The 23398-nt window shown below is 38.9% G+C and overlaps 1 protein-coding gene across 1 annotated transcript in view; it reads left to right on the top strand.

Annotated features, from left to right (window-relative positions):
• The first annotated feature begins 1141 nt into the window (after positions 1-1141).
• Positions 1142-23398, top strand: part of Sytl5 (synaptotagmin like 5) — a 334702-nt gene continuing 312445 nt past the window's right edge. Inside the window, exon 1 of the mRNA XM_045141096.1 lies at positions 1142-1202. The gene's annotated coding sequence lies outside the window, so the exon portion shown is untranslated. The remainder of the gene's footprint in view (positions 1203-23398) is intronic.

Below are 23398 nucleotides of genomic sequence, written 5' to 3' on the forward strand. Positions count from 1 at the left end.
AAAGTTAATGATATGGAATTAATTTTTTTCTCTCTCCTTCTAATCTCTCTCTCTCCCTACCTCCCTGTTTCCCTTTGCCTCCCTCTCTCCTCTCTTCCTTCTTATATGTTGCAGCCAGTACTATCATCTCATTATCCCTCACCACTTACAGAACAAGATGACCTCTGATAAGAAAACACCAGTTCACAAGGTAGAATTCTGGAGCCCTGTTGGCTTTGAGGTATTATAGATTCTGTAAGTTCTGGCTCACTAGGGCAGCTTGATTTTACCAGGGAAGCATAATAACCAAAACCAGTCTGGGTAGAGCCTTCGCTGCTCTTCCTACTCTGGGTCAGATGCGAATTGTACATTTTGGTACATCATGGGTTCATCATTTCCCTAAGATACTTTTTTTTTTTCAGGATTCTGGTGATCAGAGAGAGGAGGGGCTCAAGAAAGGCTTTCAGGTGAGGAGAGTTACCTGTGCCTGTGGTGGCTTGTAGGGTGCCCCAGGCATAGATAGAAGAGTTCAGGGCTTGGCCATATCCAAGTGGCTGGTGGAGAACCTGTCAGATGGTGAGTAGAGTGGGTCCCTAAAAGAGGAAGCACTATAGAAAAAGATATATCTGAGATCTCCAGGAACCTCGGCGTCTGTTTTCTGGGCTGGGTGGGTTGTGACGCCACCACAAGGGGGAGAACAAGAATAGGAGGGGGGAGTCTCTGATCACGTATCCTACTCTTGGCCTGGAACGGGTCTGCCTGAGGACCTTGACAATTTTATATACAGGTGGGTTTATGGAAAGTGCATGGGACTCAGATGGACAGCCCTGAGGCAGCTGGACCTGAGGGGGCGGGGGCTTGTTGGAGAGGGAGATTCGCGACGAAGCTCATCCTGAGGTGAAGGACGCTTGTCTCCTGGGGCAAGCCTGCCTGGCGGGGCTGTGGCGCCGCCCTCTGGAGCAGTCGGACAGTGATCCCTGTGGGCCGGGCGGCCAGAGACCTCCTCCCATCGCGCGGTCCCTGTACCTGCTGGAGGCGGAGAGGAAGAAGCGGCCACACAGCACGGAGAGGCGGGCACGGAGCGCGTGAGTCACTCCTCTCCCCTGGGTTAGGAGCGGGACTTCTCCGCTTCTCTGGGGTCTGTATTTTGGCTCCAGTACAGAGACTCTCCACGCAGGACAGACGCCCTCCTGAGGCTGCCTTTCAATCTAGGTGAGGAGAAGGTAAGTTCTCGCCTTTTCATGCCTCCTGTCAAAGTGACATGAGAGGGAGGGGGTGGTTGTCTTCCAGTCCGTGTCTCTGCCTTTGCTTCCCCTTCTGCTTTTCTCCATTGGAAACAGAAAGTTAGATTTTTAAACGCGACCGAGAATATCCGATCCGTGCTTAGACCCCAGCCAAACCAAACTCTAGAGCCATATTCTTCATTTCCCGGGTACCTTCAAATGTCTGGATGTGGCATTTATGGGGCTATAGGGAATGTTTGATTTGTTTCGTATTCACCTACTTCCCCTCTTTTTTTCTTGGGTGATTCTTAGAGATAGGCACAGGAGAGCTCTAGGGATGAGCTGGAATTCCTTGCCAGGGTGGTTTCTTTATTTTCTGCCAGGTGGCAGGATGTTTTACTGTAACAGGAGTTGGGATCTTGGAGGAACCATTCCAGTCCAGGACATGCCAGAGGTGAAAGGAAACTGCAGTTGTTGCATACCTAGCTCCCTAGCTCGTCACCAATGACAGACTCAATGCCAGCACCATGTTGATGTTGAAACAATTCATTAAAAGACTCTATGGAATATTCAAGGAAAAAAAATTAACAGGCTACTGCTGGCCTTTTTTCTGTTTTTAGAGATGCTTCAAAGCCCAGTATTTCCTTTGCAGGAAAATCAATAAAAACCTTTTCGGCTGCTTATAAAGATTTGACAATGCAAAACTACATGTTAGATTTACCCCCCATCAGTGTGTGTGTGTGTGTGTGTGTGTGTTGGAGAGGGTGCTAACACTGCTTAAAAATCAATTTTGGGAGGAAAGGTAACTCTTTTCCCTATCATTAAGTAGCAAAGTGTTTCTGTGACCATAAAATAGGTACTAATTATTGTTGTTATTTTTGCTTAGAGGTAAAATCAAACCTCTTGGAATGCATGAATTTGTGGCTCATATTGACAATTCATTGCCTTTTACTTTTATTTGTTTGTTTTCTTGTTTGTTTTGTTTGGTATGGTCGCTCTGTAGCCCAGACTGACCTGGAACTTACTCTGTAGCCCAGACTGGTCTAGAACTCATGCTTGAGATTATAGTCATAAGACACTGCACCTGGATTTCATTCCTTTATTTTTAGTATTGTTTTGTTTGATGCAATGTTAACAGGTGGTCTTAATTTACAACATAAAATTATTCTATTCTAGACAACTTTGCCCCTAATATGGGACCAAATTTCCCCCAGTGACATTTTATTTTATCCCTCATGGAAGCAAGAAATATAGGTGAGGGAATCTTTTCTGGTAATTTATTAGCCTCTGATCATAAATTGTTCCTTCTTGAACTATGATGTGATTTAGTCTATGACCATAGCACAGAATCCCTCTTGGAAGAAAATGGGTGTAACTTTAGATGCTTAGTCAGGTCATAGGGAGTCTTTGATTATCATCTTCCAATGCCCTCCAGAAAGCCATTAGAAATTAGTTTTGTTTTTTCTCACCCCCTGATAACCTAACTCCTCTTTACACCTCTGTTGTGACTCTAACCAATTAGTCACTTTTAAATTTTATTTTATATTTTATTTATTTATTTGAGTGTGTGTGGGAGAAAGAGGAAGACAGAAAATGGGCATGCCAGAGCACCCAGCTGCTACGAACAATCTCCAGACACATACACCACCTTGTGCATCTGGCTTACATGGGTCCTGGGGAAATGAAATTGGGTCATTTGTTTTTTGTACACGAGCACCTTAACCACTAAGCTCTCTCTCCAGCCCCAGATTGCCATTTTTCATTTGTTTTAAAAATATATTTATTTATTTTTAAGCAGTGAGAGATAGAGAGAAGAGAGAAAGACAGAAAGAATGGGTGTATCAGGGCCTCCAGCCATTGCAAATGGACTCCAGTTGTATGCACCACTCTGTGCATTCAGCTTTACATGGGCATTGGGGAATTGAATACAGGTCATTAGGCTTTGCAAGCAAGCGCCTTAATTGCTGAGCCATCTCTTCAGCTCACTTGTCACTGTTTACACACCAGTTTGAGGGACGCCTTTTTCTTTCTTTCTTTTCTTGTTTGTTTTGGGGGGGGTTCCAAGATAGCGTCTTACTCTAGCCCAGGCTGACCTGGAATTCACTATGTAATCTCAGCTGGGCCTTGAGCTCATAGTGAACCTCCTACCTCGCCCTCACAAGTGTTTGATTTGGGGATTGTTTGAGTAGGATTGAAGTGTGTGTTACCAAACCAAGATTGGCTGTATTTTTACTTAACTCTTTTTAAAAAGTCATGTATTTATTTGAGAGAGAGAAAGAAAGAGAGAAAGAGGGAGAGAAAGGAAGAAAGAGAGAGAGAGAGAGAGAGAGAGAGAGAGAGAGAGAGAGAGAGAGAGAGGAGAGAGGAGAGAGGAGAGAGGAAGAGAGAATATGGGTGTTTCAGGGACTCTAGCTACTGCAAACCTGCAAACAAACTCTAGATACATGCACCACCTCGTGCATCTGGCTTACGTGGGTTCTAGGGAATCAAATATGGGTCCTTAGGCTTCACAAGCAAGTACCTTAACCACTAACCCATCTATCCAGTCCTAATTCTTACTTTTGTATGCATAGAAAGCTAGATGATTGTAATATTAAAGTATCAAAAGCTTACATTTCACTGGTGAAGACAAATCTGTTCCTTTCTTTTTCTTTATTTTCTTTTTGTGGTTTTTCGAGGTAGGGTCTCACACTAGCCCAGACTGACCTGGAATTCACTATCTGCTCTCAAGGTGGACTCGAACTCACAGCCATCCTCCTATCTCTGGCTCAGGAATTCTGAGATTAATGGCATAGGCCACCACGCCAAGCTCTGTTATTTTCTTTTAAAAGTTAAAAAGGTATCAAAACTTGAGATACAGTACATATACTTGTGCATAAATATTATATTAATGTGTTTGATTAGTTACATTGTCAAATATTTGCTGAAATCTCATAGTATTTTTAAAGCAATTGAAATATGAACAAGTACATGTATTGTATATGCAAGCTTTGATCAGAATCATAACATTTCTTTGAAGGCAGACGTAGGATCTGATTCACATTTGTATCAATGGAATCTAGTAAAATAGAGGCATATTGGAATGAGTGAATGAATAAGTTCATATTAGATTTATCATTTTACAAATATCACATGGATAGACTTTCTTTTCATTCCTAGAATGCAATCATTTTATTTCAATAGTACTCAAAGTATGGATCACTACATGACACTGTGTTGTAAATAACTGAGAAAGAAGAAGCCAACTAAAAATGGCCTTATCAAATAAAGAAGTTTGAGGTGAACTTTAATGGCCCAACAATGTCAGGGTTCTGGCCTTATGTTTATGGTTTCAGAATGTCTCCACTAAATCCAAATATAATGTCTCTGCCATATGTTAAAAGAAAAGAAAGAGAGGGTAGGAAGGGGCAGAGTATTTTTCCCTTTTAGAAAAGAAATACCTGGGGCTGGAGAGATGGCTTAGCGGTTAAGCGCTTGCCTGTGAAGCTGAAGGACCCCGGTTCGAGGCTCGGTTCCCCAGGTCCCACGTTAGCCAGATGCACAAGGGGGCGCTACGCATCGGGAGTTCGTTTGCAGAGGCTGGAAGCCCTGGCGCACCCATTCTCTCTCTCCCTCTACCTGTCTTTCTCTCTGTGTCTGTCACTCTTAAATAAATAAAAAAAATTAAAAAAAAAAAGAAATACCTTTCCCCAAAGTTCCTACAGTTTCCCAAAAATGCTAGTGCTTCTGGTTTACATATTGTCTTTTTAAGTAACATGGTCTGTCTAGATTAGGTTCTCAAACTTACCATAGGGAATTCAGACTTACCATGGAAAAATTATTAGAAACAGATTGCTGGAGTCTGGTCTCAGAATTTATGTTTTCATATGTTTGGGGTACAGCCTAATCATTAGAATTTTAACAAGTTCCCTGATGATGTTGCCTGCTTAATGATGATACTTTGTAAGCCACATTATCTCTCACGTTTTGAGGACTTATGATATTGGTCAATTCAAGGTCATTGCATATATCACTGTAGAAGAAGTTTATCTGTGATCCACACCATCCTAATTACTGATAGCATCTCACTTTCTTTTTGTCAGGTTTAATTATTTTTGTTGTCCATAGACCAGAGGGATGTGAAAATGGAGAAGATACTGTATTGGGATTTCTTTTTGTGTCTTATACAAATAGAGGTGGATAAATACACAGGCTACATGTCAGTTCATTGTCTGTATTCATGTTTGCTCTTCAATCCAGAAAGCTAACTTGTAGTTTGCTCTTCTACTAGCTCAAAACTCATATTGTGAGGTTAGTCATATACTTTCCAGATGTGATTTTTAAAGGAATAACTACTCTACAGAGTGTATATCACAAGAGTCATTGAAATGTTCTCAAAACACATTAGTTGTAAATGATTTCTAACTTAGAAACATTATTGTTTCTACATGAGACCCATAGTGAACTATGTCAATCGCTATCCCCCAACCCAAAACAAGTGGAGGTAAGAAAAACATGCTGCTTAGTCTTTGAGAGTTAGAAGTAAAATAGTAAAATTCATCCCTATGGATATTATTAGCTAAAATACTTCCCTTGTAACTTTTCAAAATTATGTTAGATATATAAGACCTCTATTCAGGATAGATTTGCTTATTTAACTTTCAAAAATAAAGAAACATGTTTTCCTCATACCATAAGTGTTCTGAGTTTACCCTCAAGATTTTCTTACATTTTCCCCCTTTCTTTGCTGTTTTTTGGCATCAATTGGCAGTACCCCTCATAGCATTGCCCAGGTGAAGGTTGCTTGTGATGTTTCTAGCCTAAGCATCTGACTCACTAGATAAGATAAGCCCAGTTGTATACACAGATACAACAGGCTTTCAGAGCTCAAGGGCATTCGCCATTTGAATTATATAGCAAATTCTATTTCTCCTGATTTCATGTTCAGCAATCAACTTTATGGTGCCTCATGTTTTTGCTTTCAGGAAAGGATAGCCTGGTCAGGCTGTCTGGCCTGTCTGACAGTTATATTTTTCATTGTAAATTACCAAGCCACTACTCTGGCTTTAAACACTTATGACTGTTGTATGTGTGAGTCAGCACCCTGTACCCTCAAGCCTGATAATTCAGGGACAATGATAAGATCAGTTATCTGACAGTTGGCTTCAAACAAGGTCCTGATGCTAATGACTCACTAAAATGAATTCAACCAGCTAGCATTTATTAAGCATTTTCTGCATATTTGGCATGAAACAATTTCATTTACCCTATCTCATTTAGTCTTCTTATTAACTTTGTGAGTTGATATTATTATTTTTATTTGACAAATTGAAAGACTGATATTTAAATTTTTTGTTTATTTTTTATTTATTTGAGAGTGACAAAGAGGGAGAGAGAGACAGAGAGAGGGAGAGAGAAAGAGAGAGAGAGGGAGAGAATGGGTGTGCCAGGGTTTCCAGCCACTGCAAATGAACTCCAGACGCGTGCACTCCCTTGTGCATCTGGCTAACATGGGTCCTGGAGAATCGAACCTTGATCCGGGTTCCTTAGGCTTCACAGGCAAGCGCTTAACCACTAAGCCATCTCTCCAGCCCAAGAAGACTGATATTTAGATTAATAACTCGCCTGAAGTCAAATGGCTAGTGTGGTAGAGACATTTACTTGCCATCTTGTATCCATTTTCATCTTTTCCCTTGGGAACTGATTGACATTTTTTTCTTTCTCATAGCAATATATCGAATGAATAGTATAGTACATTGCATTTTTTTGTATCCAGATAAGATGCTTTGACTGAAATTTTTCAGTGGGGGGAGAATTGTGTTGTGGGATACTTTTGAAAGTTTGACTGAAGAGAGTGGACTTGCTTGTGAGGAGGGCTTGCTCCTTTTTGCTGCTGGTATGGAATGTAGGCATGATAGCTGGAGCCATCTGGACCATGAGATGACCTGTTGAATATAATCTAGCCTTGAAGATATTGGAACAGCAAAGCAAAAGAAGAAAATTGGGCCTGTGTAGGTACCATAGAACTACTATGCTCTAGCTGTACTCCAGAGATCTTTGCCTACTTACCAAACTAATTTGCTGTCTCTGGACAGAGAAGAAAGGTAGGAATGGCTATTTGGTAGTCAGTGGACAGTGTTTCCACATTATATGACAAAAGCCCAATATTTCAACTGCAATAGATAGGTTTGTTTGCATTTCATTGTTTCATTTACTAGTTGGGTCGGTTGGATACCTTGTGTATTTAAGTGCACATCCTTCAGCCAAACTTTGTTTTTCTTCTTTTTTTTGTTTTTTTGAGGTAGGGTCTCACTCTAGGCCAGGCTGACCTGGAATTCACCATGGAGTCTCAGGGTGGCCTCGAACACACGGTGATCCTCCTACCTCTGCCTCCCGAGTGCTGGGATTAAAGGCGTGCGCCACCACGCCCGGCTCTTCAGCCAAACTTTTAATCAAACCATTGATCAGGTAACCAGCATAATGCCTGCATATCTTGATGGTGCTTTGTATTAATCTCTAAGTGATTGTCTCATTTTCCATATGACAACTTCTCTGATATTTCTACATGGAAGCATGTTGGAGTGTTCTGACATTCATATACACCTGGTACTGAATATAAGGGAATTAATAGCCCAAGAGCTAACCCTCGACTAATGTGAGCTAAAGATAAATTTTCCCTTCTTCCATGTTTGGCAATATAATTTTCATCTATATTTTAGTAGAATTTGTTTCTAAGAGGTTTGCAGAAAATCTAAACAAGATTCAGTCCTAATTTTCTAAAGTTGTGGCCAACTCAGAAATATACTTTTATAATGATTTTCTCTCTTTCCTTTTTCCTTTTCCCCAATTCCTTACTTCTATTCCCTGAAATCACTTTCCATGCAAATTTTTGTCTCCGGCTTTGTATTCTAGGAGATTTCAGTTTTTGACATTGCATAAATGAATTAATCTGTGCTTGGAAAATGCTGGCACTTGCTGATACTTTGGCATTTCTTATATGAGGATGTATTTCATTACTTTTCTCTCTTATTGTGTGTGAATACTTGACAAGAAGAAATTTAGGAAAATGAGGGTTTATTTTGGCTACAGTTCTAGATTACAGTTCATCATGGTGGGTAAGGCATGACAACAAGAGTGAAAGTTTGGCTGATCACATTTTATCCACGGTCAAAAAGAGAGGGGGAGAATAGGAAGTAGGTCAAGCTGTGAAATCTCAAGTCCCACACTGACTTCCACTAGCAAGGCTTTACCTTCTAATGGTTCCACAATCTTCCCACATAGTCCCACCTACCAGGTAGCAAGTATAGAAACACATGATCCTGTGGTGGGCATTTTATATTCAAATCCACACAGCATATTATCTTTGGTTCACATAAAAGCTAACAGTATCTGTAGCAGTTAGCTTTTCATTACGGGGGAACAAAAGCATAACCATAAGCAGCTTATGGTTTATTTCAGGCTTCAGTTTCCAGGGGAAGCTTTATCATAGCAAAAGTTGGTTCACTTCATTATACATCTTCATCAGAGAGAGAACAGCAAGAGTGAACACACAGTAGGCTCGATTCATCAACTACAAAGTCCATTCTCAGAAACATACCTCTTCTAGCAAGTCTCCACTTCACAAATGCTCTATTAGTTGGACACTAAGTAGGAAGCTTAATCACAAACACTTGAGGCTATGGAAGTTATTTACATTCAAACCATCAAATTCTACCCCAGCCCCCATAGACTCATGACCATCTCACAATACAAATGTATTCAGTATAACTCTGCTTAAACTCTCAGGTCATGGGCATGATATATGCAACCTTTCTGCAAGTCCCACTTCCAACAATGTTGTTACTTTGCCTTATGAAACCACATAAGCCAAGCCATCATAGTCCACACTCCTCTCTCTATATAGGCCTTTTAAACTCTCACCAGGATAGTTCATCAAGCTCTGCTTACAGCACTGTAAGGTTTCTCTAGTTCAAAATACCAAATTCTTCCATATTCCTCCCACATCCTAGCTCCAAGAGACCACTTTTTTGTTTGAGAAAGAGAGACACAGAAAGACAAAGGCACAGAAAGAGTTTGTATGTCCACACGAGGGCTTTCTGCCACTGCAAATGGAGTCCAGATGCATGTGCCACTTTGTACATCCCTCTTTATGTGGGTACTGGAGAATCAAACTCAGGCTGTTAGGCTTTACAAAAAAATGCCTTTAACTACTGAGAAATCTCTCCAGCTCAGAGTCTGTTTTCCCCCCCCCCCATAACATTAGAACACAAATACATATATTCTTTTTTTTTTTCAAGTTAAGGTTTCACTCTAGTCCAGGCTGACCTGGAATTCACTATGTAATCTCAGGGTGGCTTTGCACTCACAGTGATCCTCCTACCTCTGCCTCCCGAGTGCTGGAATTAAAGGTGTACACCACCACACCTGGAAAATTAAGATATCTTATAAAGTTGAATATCTATAAAGTCTATGACTCAGCAATTTGATTCCTAGATATAACCCTTACAGAAATTCTTCTGTATGTGAACCAGAAACTCTCCTTACAAATATCCACTACAACACAGTTCATAATACAAAAGTCCTGGATAACCTAATTGTCCTTGATAGGAAAATAGATGAATAAATTTGATATTTGTTTTTAGAATAAAAGTGAATTAACTATTGCTATATGCAAGAACATAGATTCATATTTTAAATAAAATATTGAGTGAAATATGAAAACATCAGATATAATTTTTATGAAACACAGAAATAAGCACTACTATATAATAATATACCATTAGGGATTTTGTATCTACATGATACACTATGATGAACATAAACTAAAAACTCAAGCTAGTTCTGGTGAGATGGATGAGAATAGGTAGGAATATAAAGTTGTAGCAGGGTCATAGTAATGCTCTAGGGATTGAATTGGATAAGGAGTTCTTAAAGGTTCAATTATTAAAACCATCTATTACTTATTATATGTGACACAGATTGTTTTGCATTTGTATTTTTTGTAATACGTGTGTGTGTGTGCGTGTGTGTGTATGTGTAATTTTTTAAAATAAAACCACCTCTGACAAAGATGCCTAACAGAGCCTTGGTGAAAGCCTTTTCTAGACCTCACTCCAAACAAATGTCTCTCAGTGTTGCCCATCATGTAATTTTTTTTGTCTTCGTGTCACATATATTGTAATCAAGTAGAATAGCAGGATACACAATTCAGTTTTCCTTATTTTTCTTAAAGGTCATATCCTCTAGTACTACATGTAGGAAAGAACAGTTCGTTTTATGCTTCTGCTTCTGTGTCCGCTTATATGTGGTTCTAGTGTTTCTGTGTGTATGCTTGCAGTATATGTATATGTGCATATGCAAATTCTATGTGTCTGTGCAGGTGTGCATACATATGTGTGCTCATGCATGTGGAGGCTGGAGGTGCTTTGTTGATTGATCTCTGCCTTATTTATTGAGGCATATTTTTCACTTGAGCCTAGGGATCTCCACTTCATCTTAGTCTAGCTAGCCAGCTTGCCTCAGGTTTTCCCCAGTCTTTGCCTCCTGTGTGCTGGGATTATGAGCAAGACGTTATGCTTTGATCTCTGGTGCTTACTCTTGGGTGGTTAGTGTTTTATCCCCTGAGCCATCACCCCAGCTCCCTGTTCTCCTGTTTCTTGAAGTTGCTCAGTACTCTCGCTGTGCACAAACTGCTATTTCACTACTAACCACAGGACAGCACCCATATGCTACTTTCTTTTTTTAAAAAATTATTTATTTATTTTTTTCTAATTAACAACTTCCACGATTGTAAATAATATCCCTTAGTAAAGAGCTCCCTCTCCCTGCTTTCCCCTTTGAAACTCCGTCCTCCATCATATCCCCTCCTCCTCTCAATCGGACTGTCTTTTATTTTGATGTCATCATCTTTTCCTCCTATTATGATGTTCTTGTGTAGGTAGGGTCAGGCACTGTGAGGTCATGGGTATGTTACTTTCTTCATTCTTTTTATGGCCTGCTCGTGTGTATGTGTGTGTGTGTGTGTGTGTGTGTTGGGAGGTAGTACAGTAGGAGTGAGTGTAGAGGCTACTGACATGACTATTTTCTTTTTCTTTTGGTTTTTCGAGGTTTTTCTGGCTGACCTGGAATTCACTGTGTAGGCTTGCAGGCTGGCCTTGAAATCACAGCAATCCTCTTACCTCAGGACTGTTTTCTTTATAGTTTCAAACCTACTCCTTGCTTTCTTCAACAATGGTATCATAGAAAGCTGGAAATTTGTGCCAGACTTCAAATTCTAGGACAGGGTTTATAAACAGGGTTATAAAACATTCTGACATCATGGAAATTTTAGTGAAACATATGGTTTTCTTATCAGAATAATTGCTTAAATATATTAAACCCAAACACACTTGATTACATCAGGAACACTATTAAAACATAGTTATCAGATATTAAAATGCAAATCTTTATTAACTTACTAAATAACAGGGGTTCATGACCATGTATCTTAATGTAGAAATGAGCATAAAGTATATTTCATAATATCTACAATCACTGTAACATGATGTGAAAAATACCTGAGTTGAACTACAGAGATTTCTCAGTGGTTAAGTCGCTTGCCTGCAAACTCTAACCACTCCGGTTCGATTCCCCAGTATACACATAAAGCCAGATGCACAAACTGGTGATGCATCTGGAGTTTATTCAACTACCAGCCTCCCATGTAAAACTGGACAGGCATTCATTTATAGTGACAAGAGACCCTGGTAGTACCATACACACACACACAAATAAATACAATTTTTGTTTTTTGGTTTTTTGAAGTAGGGTCTCACTCTGGCAGCAGGAGAAGGTCCTGGTATACCCATTCTCTCATCTTTCCCTGCCTGAAAATAAATAAGTGAAATAAATACCAGGGTTTACTATGGGTGACACAGTCAAAGATTCAACTAATATTGTGGTTTCTTGCTTGCATTTCTAATCAAATAATATACTACATTTCAGTTAGATACTAGTGGATATGAGGAGGTATTTTTTTCCCATTTAAGTTGATGTATTTCCTAAATTCTATCTATATACCCTAAGGGTCTGTTGCTGGGACAAAATTATCTATCAGAAGCAGCTTATGTAAGGAAAGGGTTTATTTTTGGCTTATAGTTTTGAGTCAAAGTGTCCATTATGGTGGGGAAGGCAAGGCAGGCTAGACAGCTGGTGTTTTAGCTTCATATCAGCAAGGAGCAAGTAAAGTGCAAGCAGGCTGATTGTAACACATTTAGGTCCACTTTCAGTAACACACTTCTCCCAGCAAGGCTCCACATCTTAACAGTGCCATCAACTGGGGATGAAATATTCAAACACACGAGTATTGGGGATGAAGTATTCAAACACATTTTACATTCAAATCATCACAGGGCACATGGATCCCAGATGCAATGCTTTGTTATAAAAAGCAAGGAAATCAAAACAGATGAGAGAAATAATTATAAAGTATATATTAAATATCATGTAACCAATATGCCATAAGAAAAGTGCAATACTCTGTGGTGGGTTGGGGAAGTGTGGGTGCATCCCAGTCTGCATTCTCATCTCATAAGCCCTCTTATACTTCACCTATTTACAAGGAAGTAAATACTTCCATTCTATAATTCCATTAGGAAATCCTGCTTCCTTACAGGAGTTGGTTCTTTTTTGTTCCTTTTTTTCTAATCTCTAAAAAAATTGTAGCTGGGCGTGGTGGTGCAGGCCTTTAATCCCAGCACTAGGGAGGCAGAGGTAGGAGGATCTCAGTGAGTTTGAGGCCACTCTGAGACTACATAGTAAATTCCAGGTCAGCCTGGGCCAGAGTGAGACCCTACTTCAAAAAACCAAAAAACAAAAATTGTATTTATTTGTGTGTGTGTGTATGGTACTACCAGGGTCTCTTGTCACTATAAATGAATGCCTGTCCAGTTTTACATGGGAGGCTGGTAGTTGAATCCAGGCCTATAGGCTTTGCTAGCAACTGCCTTTAATTGCTGGCCATCTCCTAGCCAAACTTTTCTTTATTTTTTGCTTTAATTTTACTTTTTTTTTTTTTTTGAGGTAGGACTTTACTCTAGCCTAGGCTGATGTTTAACTCACAGTGATCCTTCTACCTCTGTCACAAGAGTGCTGGAATTAAAGGCATGCACTACCACACCAGGTCCTTTTTAATTTTTTTTAAAATATTTTTATTTATTTGAAAGAGAGACAAAGAGGCAGATGAGATAGAGATAGATATATATAGAGAGAATATGGGCATACCAGGGCCTCCTGCCACTGCCACTGCCACTGCAAATGAATTCTAGAAATATGGTGCACATTGTACAACTGGGTTTATGTGAGTAATGGGGAATTGATACTAAGCCATCAAGCTTTGCAAGCAAACAACTTTAACTGCTGAGCCATTTCTCCAGCCCATATTTTATTTATTTATTGGTTGTTTTGAAGTAAAGTTTCACTTTAGCCCAGGCTGATCTGGAGTTCAATATGTAGTCTCAGGCTAACTTCACACTCACAGAGATCATCATACTCTGGCCTCTTGAGTGCTGGGATTAAACGTGTGTGCCACCACGCCTGGCCTTATTTAAAAAAAAATTAAAATATTTCTTTTATTTTTTGGGGGGGGAGCATCTCACTCTAGCTCAGGCTGACCTGGAACCCTCTCTGTAGCCCAGGCTTGCCTTGAATTTACAGTGATTATCTTGTTCAGCCTCTTGAGTGCTAGTATTATAACCATGGGCCACCACACCCAATGGGTTTGCCTTACTTTTGGATTCATCATCTTTCTTTCTTCATACTCTATTTTCCTACTGAGAACAATCCACTGTAGAATAACTCTTTGGTTACTCACCTTTGAGAGTAGGATGGGGGACTTTGCTCTCTAAGTCTTGTCTCTTCCAGTCCATTTCCACTGGGTAAGTTTTGGTGAGCAGGGCCCATGCAACCCTCTTACCTCTCCTAAAACACTTATTCTCAAAGCTTAATCTTAAAATGTAGGAAAAAGAAACACTTTTCATTCCACTCCTTACATCAAGACTATTCAAACATACAGTGAATTTAGTATACACTTAGGTAATTCATGTATACTAATTCATTTTTCAGTCCATATTCCCTGTCAAATGGGCTCATTACTGAGCTGTAGATGCTGTAATCATTGTTTTCTGAGCTAAACCTGGGTTCTGTTTAAATTTTCTACTTGTATGAGCCTGCTTAAGTAGTTATATAGTGTCCTTTGTATCTTTTACAATACCTACCAAATGTCTGATTCATTTATTCATTCATTGCAATTATTTATCCAGAACGAGTCATGGGTATTTTTCATACAGTTTATTTTTGGAATACTTATAATTTACAGAAAAAGTAAAGATAAAATACAAAGTTACAAGCATATATACATATATATCCAGTATACCCTGTTATTTGTTATAGTTAGTGAAGTAATATTGATACAGCACCATTCAATAAAGTCTAGATAAAGCTTATGTTTTATTCATATTTGCTTAATTTTTATATGTCTTTTATGATCCAGGATCCTACCCAGAAAATATACTCCAGTAATAATTGTTCTTTATATCTTCTTAGGCTTTGTTTGCCTGTGACAGTTTCTCAGACTTTTCTTGATTATGATGATTTTTTGGGGGGGAGGTTTGAGGTAGAATCCCACTCTAGCCCAGGCTGGCCTGGAATTCATTATGTAGTCTCAGGGTGGCCTTGAACTCATGGCAATCTTCCTACTTATGCCTCCCGAGTGCTGGGATTAAAGGCGTGCACCACCACACCTGGCTGATTATGTTGATGTTTTAAAAACATATATTAAATATTTTCTTATTTTGAAAGAGAGATAGAGACAGAGAGAGGGAGGGAGGGAGGGAGAAGAGAGAGACAGAGAGAGAGAGAGCGAGAGAGAGAGAGAGAGAGAGAGAGAGAGAGAGAGGGAGGGAGGGAGAGAAATAGAGAGAGAGAATGGGTGAAACAGGGCCTCCAACCTCTATATATGAACTCTAGATGTATATGCCACTTTATGCATCTATCTCACATGGGTACTGGTGAATTGAACCTGAATCCTCAGGCTTTGCAGGCAAGCACCTTAATCGTTAAGTCATCTCTCCAGCCCAATTATGATGATTTGGGGAGTTTTAAATTGTTTTATTTATTTATTTGCAGAGAGGGTGGGGGGGATGGATGTGCCAGGGCCTCTAGCCACTGCAAACAAGCTCCACATGCATGTGCCACTTTGTACATACAGCTTCACATGGGTACTGGGGAATCAAAATGAGGTCTTCAGACTTTGCAGGAAAATGTCTTAACCACTGAGAAATCTCTCCATACTGATCTTGATAGTGTTAGGGATCACTGGTCAGGTATTTTGTAGTATGTTCCTCAAGTGGGTTTTATGTGATGATAGATCTTCATATAATTGACTGGGATTGTGTATTTTGGAGAGGAAGACCACAGAGGTGAAGTGCTATTTTCAGCAAATCATATTAAAGGCATATAGTGTCAATATTATTAATCATGTCATAAACATAATTAACCTTGAGCCTCCAGTTGAGATAGTGTTTGCCAGTTTTCTCCATTGCAATGTTACTCTTCCCTTCCTTGAAAACCAAGTTACTAGGCATAGCCCCAAATTTTTGTTAAGGAGAAACTTTGTATGTACACATCATATGGTTGCAGGATCATTTCTCTCCTCCTTTCCCTGATTCCACTGAGGGCTTTCCTTACTGGGATTGTTGGTATTCACCTTGGGGTTGTGGGTTATGAAAGAACAGGCTTCCTTCTAGAACGTAGCATGATCTCACGATGCTCTGTGTTAGCAGCATGTGGTGTCATCAGCAACAGGGTTTTAACTTTTACCTCAGGCTAGCAATAAAGTGCTTTGGTGGAAGCCTGTCTTGTTTTGGGGGCCTCATAGCTCTTTTCAACCAACAGCTCAATGTAAATTGTAACCAGTTTCTAGTACTGGAAGTTCTAAGCCAGAGTCAAAGGTTTTAGGGTTAGGCTTCATCCCACACACTCCAGGGTCCTTCTTATCAGGTGATTCCCCCATACTCCTATTGAGGGTTATGTCTTTTAGTCTGCTATCCAGGAGGAATTTTTCTATTGTACCAACTCATGTGGGACTTAGTTTTGTGTGTATCTCCCCCATCATCCAATTCCCCTCCCCCAAAACCTTCCCTTCCCTATTATCTGTCCCTTGAGTTGCCTGTCAGATATGCCTACAACTCAAGCTGTTCCAGTTTGGGAACCACAGATGAGGGAGAACATGAGGTGTTTGTCTTTCTGAATTTGTGTGAGTTCACTGAGTATGATCTATACCAAGTCCATCCATTTTTCTACAAATTACATTATATCATTTTTTCCTTACTGCTAAGTAGAATTTTACTGTGTAAATGTACCACATCTTCATTATCCATTCTTCAAACAATGGACATCTGGGTTATTCCAGTTCTTAGCTATTGTGAATTGAGCAGCTATAAACATAGTTGAGCAAATATTTCTCCAGTGAAGAATGGATCCTTTAGGATAGATGCCCAGAAGAGGAATAGCTGGGTCAGTTGGTAGTTCTATTTTCACCTTGTTTTTCAGGAGTCTCCGTATTGCTTTCCATAGTAGTTGTGCAAGTTTTCACTCATACCAGCAGTGAATGAGGGTTCCTTGTTCCCCACATCTTTGCCAACATTTATTGTCATTTGAATTTTTGATGATTGCCATCCTGACAGGAGTATGGTAGTTGTTTTGATTTGCATTCCCTGATGGTTAAGGATGCTGAACATTTTCTTAAGTATTAGCCATTTGTATTTCTTTCATTGGGAATTACCTGTTCACTTTTTCTGCTCCATTTTTGAGTGGGTTGTATGATTTTTTAAAATAATTTAGTTTTTTATGTTCTTTGCAGATTCTAGATATTAGTCCTCTGTCAGTGATATAGTTGGTGAAGATTTTCTACCATTCTGCCTGTAGTCTGTCAGCTCTGTTTATGGTATATTTGTCTGTACCAAAGCTTTTTAAGTTCATGACATGCTACTGCTTGAGTAATTATTTAATTTCCTGGGCTACTGGGGTTTTGTTCAGGGAGTTTTTCCCCACTCCTATATTGTGGAGAGTTCTTTCTATTTTTTTTTCTTCCAGTTGTTTGATAGTTTCAGGACTTATATTTAGGTCTTTATTAATCCATTTGGACTTGATTTTATGAATGGTGAGAGGAGTGTGTCTACTTTTATTTTTCTACATGTGTTTACTCAATTTATCCAGCACAATTTTTTTGAAGATGCTGTCTTTTGTCCAGTGTACATTGCTGGCCACTTTGTCAAAGATAAAATAGCTGTGGTTACTTGAACTAAGGACTGGGTCTTCAATTCATTTTCATTGATGTAGATGTAAGTTTCTATGCCAATACCATGCTATTTTTGATACTATGGCTTTATAGTATAGTTTTAAATTGAGTATGGTGATACTTCAGAGGTGTTTCTTTTGATGAAAATATTTTTGGATATATGAGGCATTCTGCCATTCCATATGAATTTTGAGATCATTTTTTCTATCTCTGTGAAGAATGATGCCGAGATTTTTATTGGTATTGCATTGAATCTATATATTGATTTTGGTACAACTGCCATTTTTACAATATTAATTCTACCTATCCAGAAGTATGGAAAGTCTTTCCATCTTCTCATGTCCTCCTCAGTTTCTTTCTTGAGTGTTTTTATATTTTCATCATATAGGTCTTTCACATACTTGCTTAGTATTATTCCAATGTATTTATTTTCTTTTGTGGCTATTGAAAATGGGACAGCCTCAATGTATATTTGTCATTTGCATATAGGAAGGCTACTGACTTTTGTCTGTTGATTTTGTATTCTGCCACTTTGCTGAAGGAATTTATTACCTTTAGAACTTTATGGTAGTCTTTCAGGTCACTTATGTATAAGATAACGTCATCTGCAAATAGGGTTACTTTGACTTCTTCCTTTTCAATCTGTATCCCTTTTATATCTTTCTCCTCTCTTATTGCTTGGGCTAGGACTTCTATGTTGAAGAGCAGTGGTGAGAGTAGACACCCCTGTCATGTTCCCAATCTTAATGAGAACTCCTTCAGTCTTTCTCTATTAAGTATGATTTGGTAGTCCACATTTTTAAGGTGTTAGGAGTTATATTCCATTTCCTTAATGGTAAACCATCTATGTAAATTATTTGGAATTTTTCTTGAGCAAAGACCTGTCATTTCTCTCTGTTTTATATATTTATTCAACCATATTTTTATATCCATGTGTATTAATACTAATAAAATTTAAGGTAAATAATACAGTTTTATTTGTGGCCAGTGACATGGATTTCTGTGACTATGGCTATTCCTATGGTTCCTAAGCATATTTATAAATGTGAAACCAATGGGTATGCATTGGAATTTGTTCATTATTGGTTTATTTGTATATATCTTTCCATTATCTAACTTTTTGTTTAATTTTTCACAAAATAATGATTCATTAACATAGTAAAAATTCATAAAAGAACACACGGTGAAAATTAGGACTACTTTTCATCACATGTGTTTATATTTCTCTTCAAAGTCAGCTCATGTCACTTTTATTTTTACAGAAATTTCAATGCATATGTTACTGTACATCTATCATTCTGTTTCTTTAAACTCTATGGAAAAGAACCATGAAGGTAGACAGAAGGGTAATGAATACAGAAAATAGGAGTGTGTAGTGATAGAACAAAAATCATAAAATTCTTAACTCTATCAGTACATTGGCTTAGCAAAAAATCATTTTTCAAAATTTTTTTCTGATAGAACTTTCCTTCCTCTGTGCATTTCAACCTCTAATTATCATGTAATAAGGCCGTATCAGTAAAATTCCTTTGCTGAAAACAATCCAATCTCTGCCTACTTTAGACAAAAGAGTTTATTGAAGTTACTAAGTTGTGTTTATTTATTTATTTTTTTTTTGGTGGCTTCAATTATCTGCACTTCTAGTCATGCCTTGGGAATATGTGACTGTTTTGTTTCTCTCACTAAAGGAGAATTAAAAAATGTTCATTTTCATTTATTTATTTGAGAGTGACAGACACAGAGAGAAAGAGGCAGAGAGAGAGAGAGAGACAGAGAGAGAAAATGGGCATGTCAGAGCCTCCAGCCACTGCAAAGTACCTCCAGATGCATGCACCCCTTTGTGCATCTGGCTAACCTGGGGCTTGGGGAATGGAGCCTCAAACCAGGGACCTTAGGCTTCACAGGCAAGCACTTAACCGCTAAGCCATCTCTCCAGCTTGAGAATATTTTATACATCCTTTGATTCTGAGGATGACCACATGACTTGCTTTGATCAATGTGATGCCAGTAGGTAGCATGGGGAGAATTAGGAAAGAAAGTGCATTTGTCACTTGTTCTTTTTCTTCTGCTAGCTCCAAGAAAACATAAGAGAGTGTCCTAGAGAATGAGAGGTATATGCTGCAGAGCCAAGTCATGTTGACTGTCACAGCTAAAGCTATACTAGGTTGATGGACAGCCACTTGAAACCCAAATGTGGATGAGCTAAATTGCAACTGGCTGCAAATGTTTGAGGAAGCCTACCCAAAGGAGACAAGTCCAGACCATCTGCATCCTACAGATGCACGTGATAAATAGATGTATATCATTGAAGTTTTGAGATTCTTATATATCATTATTGTAGTAATTAATGACTGATGATGACAGCTTAGAGAATTCCTGGCAGGGCCAGTAAAAGTTCTTGAATGCTAATTGCCTGGAAGCACCACCAGATCAACCACAGGACATTTCTATTAGAAAGTTTACTTTTGCTACTTCATACTGATACTAGAGAATAGATACTAGAACCTTTGATAATATTCCACAGAGGAACCAGTATTGCCTCCAACTCACTGATTACAAAACTCAGTGATTTATTCATCACAGTCTTCTTTAAACATGCATGAAACTCTAGTTGTAAGGGAGTCTGAAAAATGTCAGTTTTTTTTAAATTTTTTATTTATTTATTTGAGAGCGACAGACACAGAGAGAAAGACAGATAGAGGGAGAGAGAGAGAATGGGTGCGCCAGGGCTTCCATCCTCTTCAAACGAACTCCAGACGCGTGCGCCCCCTTGTGCATCTGGCTAACGTGGGACCTGGGGAACCGAGCCTCGAACCGGGGTCCTTAGGCTTCACAGGCAAGCGCTTAACCGCTAAGCCATCTCTCCAGCCCAAAATGTCAGTTTTTAAAAGCATTTTTATTGAGAATTTCAATACATGAATATACTATAATTTTATTATATTCCCATCCTGTTACCTTCTTTTGTCTCTGTGCCTCATCCTTATTCCATTGTGCACCCTCCTCTTTCCAATTAGTCCTTCTTCTGTTTAGATGTCTCATTCTTTTTGTTCATTTTCTATATCAAAATGTTGTTGGGCTCAGAATTATTCAGGTTTTATGGGGGTAACCACAACCACTGTGAAGTCATGAATCCACCATTCAGATCATGCCCAGATGATAATGTCTTAAAGTTGCCTTCCCACCCTGTGGCTCTTGCATTTTTTCTGCCTCTCCTTTCCGCAATATTCCCTGAGCCTTAGGGGATGTGATAGACATGCCTCTTTTAGTGCTGAGCTATCAATAGCCTCTTATTTTCAGCTTTTTTAAGTTTTGAGTCTCCTCAGTGTCACCATCTCCATAGAGAAGCTTCTCTGGCTATCAGTGAGAGCAGCACTAATTTTGTTTCTGCCCCCTTCTCTGCAGTGTTCCATGAGCCCTGTTGGGTGTGACAGAGATGACTTCTTCCATGTAAGAACTTGGCTTTCTCCTCATCACCTTAATAAGTTTTGAGGCTCTCCAGCATTAACTGCCATATGTAAAATCAACTATCTTTAACCACAAATGAGAATAGCATTAATTGAAGGGCAGAAACATGCATTTAGAAGACAATATTATGGGATTAATAAGCCAAAGAAAAATGATACATCCCTGAAAGGGATTACATCATTGCAAGACACAAGATTTTGAGTCAGTTTTCAGTACAAAGCCTGAATTACATCCCGCTGAGCAGGCCTCAAATCCAATCACAGTAGTTTGTTACTCCCATAATTTATTCATTATTGCACACATGGGCACATCTTGCTTGGCTGGTTGATTGTGTAGCTTGCAGGATAAATGTCGGGTCTTTGTTCTTGTTTGGTTTTAGCTTTCTAATCTGTATCACACTGAACCTGGCAAAGAGGGGTTTGGAGAAAGTGTGAGTGAGTCAGTTTCTAGTATCTGCCATGGAACAATAGAGAAAAGAACAAAATTTCCTGATCCCGGCTGTGTCTGCCACCTCTGAGTAGTGATAGCCAAACAGTTAATATGTCGACAACCTTGACTCTGAAAGGAAGGAGACCTGTGTTCTGGAACTGTTGGGTCACAGACTTGTCATAGCAATCTTAGCTTTAGCAAAGCAGTTTGATTCTGATTGTCCTGACTACTTTTTGCTCCCTTGGTTCTGCAGAATTAGTAGCATGTGGATAAATTCAGGTAACACAACACTTTATTTTAATTTTATTGGGCATTGTAAACAAGGACTTTGACCTCATTCCACTTTTTCTGTAGATGAGTGAAATGTACAGCAAAAGCACTAAGAGAAGTATTTTAGATGCTTTTCTGAGAGAATGCAATTAAAGAAACAAATGCTTAACTAGTTCTCTCTCCTACATTCATATGTCAATTCCATTGATCTAAGTAACTAAATACCTAGCAGGCAACAGTATTTGGCCAATTGATTATAAACTCACCTTTGATCTTCTACCACAAGCTCTAATGGTGCTCTGTAGTGTCTAATGTGGAGTGTATTGCAGTAACTGATATAAGGACTTTCCACCACATTTGGGGGGCATAGGTGTATTTATTTTTAAAATGCCAGTTTTGAGATTGGATACATGAAACGTTTATTTACTCACCTTTTATTTCTGAAGATCTTGTTCCAGTTGAATACTTGCTGAAGCATTTTTTGACCTTTCTGTGTTTGAATTTCATAGACAAAACCATACTGTTGCTAACACATGAAACAAAACAATGAAAAAAGTTGCTCTTGGCAGATTTTTAAGGAATGATTTGTAGTAAATTTTAGTGGAAATAAATGTCTGAACCATTGAATATAAAAGTAGTAGGAACCCATTTGAATATGGGTGGCTTTATGAGCATATGGTCTGTGAACATTCTTAACAGTGGAAGTATGACCAGAACACTTACATGGAAGATCAAAAGATATTCTGATATTGCCAAAATGCTACTTGGCTCATATGGCTTTGTGCATTCAATCATTGGGCTTAATATCCCTGTGTATTGGGGAAAAGTGTCAATAGGGAACAATAATCTGCTTGGCTAACTAGGAATTTATGACACCCATTTATTATTATTGTTTTTTTTCTCCTAAAAGTAGTTTTACTTGTATGTAACAAAAATATTCATGAAAATGTTAGAAACATCTGATCATCAAGGTGCCAGACTAGATAGAAGCAAGACTTCATCCATGGAAAAGCTATCACTACAGATTGATCTTTTATATTTCACTGCATCTCCCACAATCCTCCCATAGACTCAGCTCCCCTGGACATTCCTACATTTGTTTGCTAATTTTGCTTTGACCAAAGGATTCCCTGTCCCTCTCTAGGCATGAATATACTACCATAACAGGCTTGTTCTAACTTAGAAGAAGGTAAAGCTTAGCTAAAAACCTAACATTGTCTCCTGTTTCCATTACTCTCTCCTCTAAAGTTCTGACATATTATCTGTGTCTGGATGGGCCTTCTATGCCCCCAAGATGTCTACTTACCATTGAAATGTCTCTGGACAATACAAATAGACTGACTGTGATTCTGCATATGTTTAGCCCTTATAACAGTACCATACAGATACAACCAGTTTTCAGTTACTGGGATATGCTACTTGAAATTTCTTGCACAAAGCTATGGTGTTTGGACAGCAATGTTTTAAAATTTTTATTTATTATTTTTGCATTTCCTTGGATCTTCCTCTGCAATTAACCCTGATTTCTGACTTTATTTGTTTTTAATTTATATTCCATTTATTATTTATTTGAGAGAGAATGAGAGAGGCAGAGAGAGAAAGAGAGAGGGACAGAGAGAGGGAATTGGTATGCCAGGGCCTCTTGCCACTACAGACTCCATACTCATGTGCTACCTTGTGCATCTGGCTTTACTTGGGTACTGCGGATGCAAACTTG

Source organism: Jaculus jaculus, chromosome X (genome assembly GCF_020740685.1).
Source record: "Jaculus jaculus isolate mJacJac1 chromosome X, mJacJac1.mat.Y.cur, whole genome shotgun sequence".
Classification (NCBI taxonomy): Eukaryota; Metazoa; Chordata; class Mammalia; order Rodentia; family Dipodidae; genus Jaculus; species Jaculus jaculus.